This window comes from Pteronotus mesoamericanus, unplaced genomic scaffold (assembly GCF_021234165.1).
Source record: "Pteronotus mesoamericanus isolate MK-2021 breed Mesoamerican mustached bat unplaced genomic scaffold, CSHL_Meso_final contig_557, whole genome shotgun sequence".
Lineage (NCBI taxonomy): Eukaryota > Metazoa > Chordata > Mammalia > Chiroptera > Mormoopidae > Pteronotus > Pteronotus mesoamericanus.
The window spans coordinates 6,765,771-6,773,368 of NW_026555200.1; the positions used below are offsets into that span (position 1 = coordinate 6,765,771).

At 48.5% G+C, this 7,598-nt stretch overlaps 1 pseudogene; it reads left to right on the plus strand.

Moving 5' to 3' along the window:
• The first annotated feature begins 2,696 nt into the window (after window positions 1-2,696).
• On the plus strand, window positions 2,697-4,530 carry LOC129075639 (ELAV-like protein 1; annotated as a pseudogene).
• Window positions 4,531-7,598: the final 3,068 nt, after the last annotated feature.

Here is a 7,598-nt window from a genome sequence, read left to right on the forward strand (position 1 = left end):
CAGGAAGCTCCATGGCTTTTCCCAGTTCAAGCCCGGGCTTCTGCAGCATTTTGGCTTTTCTAACAAAGACATCATGGAGCAGATAAACAGGCGGGCAAATCCCACTTGCTCTGCATTCCTATCAACACTTGACATTCTCACGCTCTCAAACTGCAGCCATTCCAGTGACTATGTATGGTTTTTGTTTGTACTTCCCTGATGTCTAATGATGTTAAGCATTTTTTTATGTGTTTATGGTAATACAAACACTGTCTCCGAGTCTGTGACGTGTCTCTTTATTTTCTTAACAGTGTCTGGCCAAAAGTAAAAGTTTCAAACTTTAACAAAGTCTAATTTTCAACATTTCATTGATTTTGGGGGGTCTAGTTTAAAAATCTTTGCCTATCCCAAGGTTTCAAAGATTTTTCTCCTATATGTCCATCTACAAGTCTTACACTGGGGGATGCGCCCCATTTCAAGTTAATTGTGTACAGGGCCAACATCGAGGCCCCTATTTTTCACGCAGCTACCCAGTCTTCCTGCACGATTTGGGGAAAACAACTTCTTTTCCCCCAGCTGAGCCGGCCTTTCTGCAGATTGGTCCATTTTCAGTTCTCTCTGCACCCTTCCACTGATCTACTACCCTCTCTGCCGCTACGCTGCTCCGTCTCAATTCCTGTGGCTGAATACGGAATCTTGACATGGGGCAATGCGAGTCTTCCAACTTTGTTCTTCATTTTCAAAATCACTTTGGCTTTTGCAGGCTCCTTGCATGTCCATCTAAATTTTAGGGTCGGCTCCTCTATGTCTACAAAAAGCCTGCTGGGACTTTAATTGGGATTGCATTGACTCTGCAAATCAATGTGGAGATGATTGACATTTTTAAAAAATATTGAGCCTTTGCTGCCAATCGCATGGTCTATCTATTTATTTACGTCGTTTAACCTTCTCTCACCCTGGCTGGCGGGGCTCGGCCGGTGGGAGCATCGTCCTGCAACTGAGGAAACCGGCTTCATTCCTGGTCTGGGCTCAGGCCCATGTGAACCCAGGGCCCGGGGCAGGCCGTCCCCCGTCCCGGCGCTGACCCCGGGTCCAGGCGCGTGTGGGAGGCAACCAACGGACACCTCTCCCTCGTATCGGTGCTCCTTTCTCCCCCTGCCTCGCTCTCCAAGAGCAATGAACAAAAATGTCCTCCAGTGGGAATAAAAAAATAAAGAAAAATCTCTCTCCGCAATATTTTGGAATTTTCTGTGTACAGTTTTTATGCGTATTTTGTTAAGATGACCCCTGAGGACTTTATGACTTTAGAAGCGATCATACATGGTATTTTTATTTGCATTTTCAGTTGTTCCTTACTAGTCTATAAAAATGCCATTGATTTTTGTATCGCGATCTTGTATCCTGCAGCCTTACTAAATGCAGTTCTATCCAATAATCTTTTTTTGTAGCTTCCTTAGATTTTCTACTGACAAGGTCGGGTTGTCCGTGAATAGAAATCGTTCTCATTGTTCCCGTGTGTCTACCTCTTCATGACTCTTTCTCGCTTTTCTGCACAGACCTGAGGACCTAGGACTCCAGGGCAGCAGGGACAGGAAAGCCGTGAGTGACACCCGCCCCCGGTGCATCTGCAGCCTCGGGAGGCCCCGAGCGCGGGTGCTTCATAACCACGGAGACTGTCCGCGCCGGCCTTCTCTGCAGGTGTCCTCAGTGGGCCACGCAGGTCCCTTCTGTCCCCAGTTCGCTGACAGTTTATGGATGGGCGTTACATTTTGTCACAAGCTTGGCACTTTTCTCCAGGGGATCCGCTATGGCGATACCGTGTGGAAAAGAGCTAACGTAGCTGGCCCGAGACTCCTGTGCTTTGTAATGTTGGCCTTCGGGTGCCAATCCGGAACTTAGACCTCGGGAAGGTCCCCACCGGGCCCAAAAGCCAGGAGGCCGGCTCTCAGTGCCCAAACTGTTTGCGCAATGGCTTATGCCGAACGTCTGATTCCCTCCCGGAGGCTGGAGCGTGAGCTGGGCGTGCGCCCAGCCTCGGCTGCCGTGGGGGCGGCCCCAGTGCGCGCCGGGCGTGGCCTCTGACGCGTCCCCGGGAGACCACGCGCCTGTGGTCATAGCCGCGGCGCAGCAAGAGGACTTCCGCGGGCTCTCGCCCGGCACCTCCAGACCCCGCCGCATGGCTGATTTTGCCTAATGTCCCTCCACCGGAGCAGATCCGAGCCATGAGAAGGACCCTGCCGAACCTCGTGCGCCTCGGCGCCCCCGGATCTGGAGGAGGCTCAGGTTTTGCCAGCAGAGCTGCCATCTGGGGTCCCTCTTCTATCCCGTGAGTGATAATGACCGATTTTGAAAATTAAACCGATCTTGAATTCCTGTACTAAACCTCACATGATACATCAGCTCTCTGTGTAGAATTTTCTCTATGCATATAGTTATTTATATTATATAAAATTATATAAAAATATAGTAATATATTGTTACTTAACAATTTGTTAATATGTTAAGCATTTTTGCTTCTATATTTATAAGGGATACTGAGCTATAATTTTTTTTAAATAATATCTTTGAACGGGAACACGCGCGGAGGGGGCAGGGCGTGCGCACGGCCGTGGGTGGTGCCGCGGCCGCTGCCAGCGTGGCAGCTGCCACCGAGGCCGAGCGGAACAGTCGGCACCGCGCCCGACCATCCGCCTGCGTCCAGGTTTTTGAGAAGTGCAATGTCCAATGGCTATGAGGCCACATGGCTGAAGGCCTTCGGGATGATATCGCGAGAGCGGGTTCAGTCGGTGGCGCCGGCCTCCCTCCGGGCACGGCCCGGGTTGAGTCGCGCAGCCTGTTCAGCAGCACTGGCGAGGCAGAGTCTGCAGAGCTCACGGGGCTGAAGTCACAGGACCCAGCCTGGGCCGTGGCTTTGGGAGCCACGGGATTGCAAAGCGCGCGGAGGGAGCAGAGAACCAGTTTAAAACCATTAAGGTGCCCCGTGCACGCTGGAGCTCGGAGGTCCCCGGAGGCGCCGACTTGTCGGTCAGCGGGCTCCCAGGGCCACGACCTAAGAGGACGTGGAGGGCTTGTCCTCTCGGTTCGGGCGAATCATCAACTTCCGAGTCTCTGTGGACCAGGCGACAGCGTTGTCCGGAGGGGTTGTGTCGATCCAGGTCGACAGACGTTGGGGAGCAGAAAAGGCAATCGGCAGGGTCAGTGGCCATAAACCCCAGGCTCCCTGGCGCGCAGGACAGTGAAGTTCGCGGCCAGCCCCACCTGGGACAAAAACGCGGCCCCGCTCCCCCAGCCGGACGGTTCCAAGGCCCTGCGCGCCACCAGGCATGGAGACCTAGGTCCTCCCTGCGGGCGCACGTCCCACAAGTGGGCGTCCCGGGTCAGTGTCGCGGGCGGCGCGGCCAGGCTGGTGCATCTTGACCTGCAGCCTTGGTCAGGGTGCCGCTGGGGCGTCCTCCGGCAAGTGTTTGGCCCTTCGGCGCTGTCACCCATGCGACAGTGATTCGCGGCTTCAGCGCCAACAAGTGCAAAGGCTTCGGTTTTTGACCAAGACAAGCGGCGGAGAAGCCGCGACGGCCATAGTTAGCAGGAAGGGCCACCGCCTGGGGGACTAAACTCTGCAGGTTTCCTTCAAAACCATCAAGTCCCACAAATGACTCACTCGTGCCTCTTTTTTTTTTTTTTTTTTTTTTTTTGGACGAATAGATCATTCAGAGTGAAGAAGCTGAAACTTTTTTGTTAGTGTACAACCCATGTTGCGCCCATTTTCACCAGGGTTTTTGTCTTAGTCTAACTGGGAAGTGAAAGGTTTTTATACTCTGAGATGCAGCCGACATGTTCAAAGGTTTGAAACCCCTCGAGGGCAGACCAGCTTTAAGTTCCTTAAGTTACTTCGTTTAACATATATGTTAACCAGACATCGAGGTCACCTGCGTCGCCTCCCCGTCCCTCGGACGCGGTGGAACGGAAACAGGCTTGAACTCCTGAGACTGCCTGACGCCTGTTCTATCCGGTGTCTGTGCAAACTGGATAAAAAGAAAAAAAGAAACGACCTTTTCGTTTTCATGTTCAATCTAAAGGTGTTAGATGCTGAGGGTGCGTTGTCTCGACTGCGTCAACATGTTAAGCGGGTTCTGCTTTGGCTGACATGAAATTGCTCCCGCAAGCAGGTCCCATTGCCGCCGCCTCCTCCAAGGGCTGGTGGCCTGGGCCCCTCTGTCATTGGCCACCACCGGGGAGGGGGCCGCCCGCCAGGCCACCCCTCCAGGGGAGGACACAGTATTTCCTAAGCCCAGGCGTCGATGGGAACGGACATCAGTGGGAGTTTTCGGGGAGCCCCACCTGGTCCGGAGTCGGACCGAGGCCCAGGTGCGCGGAGGAGGTGCTGCCCTGACGGACGCGGAGTGCCTGCCCGTGTCCGCCGCACGGGCGCAGTGGAGGTCGCCGCTCCAGCCCCCAGGCCGTAAGCGTAGCTCGAAGGCTAAGAGCGCTCTGGTTTCGGTGGCACGAACATTTGAGCGCTGTATTTTCCGCATCTCTTCTCGTGAGCGCTAGGCTTTTCCTGTTTTAGTCGGATTTTGGTTTGAAACTTGCTTTCACGGGAACACTCAGCAGAAAAGTATGGGCTTTTCGCCAATTATCTATTAACAACAACAAAAAAAACTTCGATTTGTAATTTTAAAAATTAACCCTCAAAGTTCTCTTCATGATTGTTTGGACTTTTTGGGTTGTTAATTTTCTCTTGCTTTTTGGTGGTTTTAGTTTTTACTTTTGCATTTAAGACCATTAAATTTGATTTTGTTTGGCTTAAAAAATGATAATTTTCACTAGTTTAGGTATCAGGATAATAATACCTGTCTCATAAAATGAGTTTGAAAGTATTATGTCTCCTTCTGTTTTCCAAAACATGTGTGTAGGATGGGTATTCTTTCTTTCTTAAATGTCCTCTAGAATTCTCCAGTGAAGTTACCTGAGATTAACTTCATTGACTGATTTACTTCTGGCGTCTTCTTTGTCGGAAGTAAAATGACAAATTTAATTACTTTAACAGATATAAGTCTATTGAGATTTTCTATTTCTTTTTGAGTCAGTTTCAGTAATTCATAACTTACAAAGAATTTGTCCTTTTCATTCATAAATTGTCAAACAGATTGGCATTGATTGTTCAGAATATTCCCGTGTCATCTTTTTTGTACGGCAGTGTCCGTCTTTCAGTCTTGATATTGGCAATTTGTGCTTTTCCTCTTTTTTTCCCCCATGATCATTCTGGCTAAAATTATCAATTTTATTAACCTTTTCAAAGAACAGCTATTGGTTCCATTGATTTTTCCTTCTTGTTTTACCATATTCCATTTTATTAGTTCCCACTCTTACCTTTACTTATGCTTATATGTGGTTTAATTTGCCCTCCCTTTGCCCCAAGTCTCTTAAGGTGGACACTTAGATCATTCATTTTAGACACTTTTTTCCCTAATATATGTATTTAATACTATTAACTTCCCTCTAAGCACTGCTTTAGCTGCATGTCACAAATTTTGATATATTATGTTTTCATTCAGTTCAAAGTATTTTCTAATTTTCACTGTGATTTCTTCTTTGACTCATGGGTTATTTTGAAATGTGTTCCTTTTACTAAAATGTGGAGATTTCTCCCCAGAGGTTTTTCTGTCCTTTGTTATTGTTTATTTGCTCAATTTGAGCCACGCCCGAGATGGCAGAGGGTTGAGAATAGCCGATGCTGCCCAATGGCTAAAAGCTTCTCAGACACTTTAACTGTTTACTTAGCCGACAAATGTCCTTTTTTATGTCCACTGCAAAGGTGAATTTCAGACACATGTTATGAACTAATGAAATCTTAATATTCATGTTGACATTTAATAAGATACACTTTAAGCAACAATATTAATGATTTTAAGCTACCATTAGTGTTAAGGTAAACCCTTGGGCCCTTTTGCATTTTTAAACTTTTGGCTTTTAACTCATCTTTAGGTCATTTAATCTGGTACTAAAGCCAAATAAAATCCCTGAATGGGGGGAGCGCAGAGGATTCTAGGGCAGCCAAGCCACTCTGTGGCACTGCGACGGCAGCTCCGTGTCTTTACGCGTCTGTCAAAACCGATGGAATGTGCAGCGCCGAGAGCGAGCCCTGATGTGAACTGTGGACTTTGGGCAATGATGGTGTGTCATGCAGGGTCATTGATTGTGACAAAGGTGCCACTCTGGGGTGGAGTGTCACAGTGGGGAGGCTGTGCCTACGTGGGGGCGGGGGGAGAGGGGAACCTCTGTACTTTCTGCTCAATGTTGCTGTGAACCTAAAAGTGTTCTAAAATGAAAGCAAAGTCTATTTTTTGAAAAGTAGCAATAAGATCTCATGACCTTCCGCATGCTGGATGAGTGTTTAATAATATTTTCACATTTTTGCTGCTACTAAATTACCTCAGTTTCCCTCACCCCATACGGTCTCAGGTGTGACTTCTTAAAATTCCCCTTATATGTTAATAAGCTTTGCCAGGTGACAGGGAAGTTACTCAGATGAAGCCTACATTATTTTTTTAAATAAAGCATTTTGAGGACTCCATTAAGTCGCTGGGATGTGAGTCAGCTATTAAATGAATTCTATCGTAAAGAAAAAATGCCCCTCCGCTGGGCCCTGCCGCCGTCCCCGCTGAGAACACGAGATTAGCATTCCATGTGTCGGACAGCTGCCTCTCCTAGGAGCTCAGCCGAGCTTGGTAAATAATATCAGAACTGAGTCATTTATGGTTGAATGACACAGAATGAAAAAGAGATGCCTCTCAGGCAGTTCCTGTTGCCTAATAAGGAGTATGAAGTAGATGCTCTCACTAAAGTGCCCCACCTGTGACCCAAAGGAACACTTCCCTGCAAGGGAGTCAGTCTAATTTCCTGCTCGCTCGCTCTCTCTCTCTCTCTCTCTCACACACACACACACATACACACATACACACACACGTGCGGAATCCAAAAGTGCCTTCAGTGATCTGCCTGGACCTGAAGGCGGACCCCTCCCCTCTGCGCAGAGGCCTCATCAGCGCAGGTCTGCCCCACGAAGTCTGTGACCAGTGGAGGGTGTTGTGTTTGTTTTGAAGAATTCCAGGTCAGGTTGCCCTTTATCCCAGTGAAAGGCCACCCCCACCCCGCCCCACGCCCACAGTCCTGCAGGTGGCTAGAGTCTACCGCATTAGGAAGCCGAAACCAGATCACTGAAAACAGAGGATTCATATTTAGAACTTGGAAAATGGGGGCTGGTACTATTATTTGTTACAAGAAGGGGAGAGAGAGAAACATCCACTTGTTCCACGTATTCCTGATGCCTTCACTGGTTGATTCTCGTATGTGCCCTGACCGGGGATAGGACCCACAGACTTGGTGTAGCAGGGTGATGCTCTAACCACAGAGCTACCCAGCCAGGATGAGGGCTGGTACTTTTATAGGCTCCTTCCAGTATAATTATCAATTCTACCGTGATTTATGAGCACGGGACAGTGACATCGCAAATAATTTATATTGCCAGCTCCTTAGACTTCTTATCTGGTAATAAAGATGAAATTAGCATATAACCTCCTCATTCTTCAAGAAGCAGAATTAAACTTTAAAAAGCCATA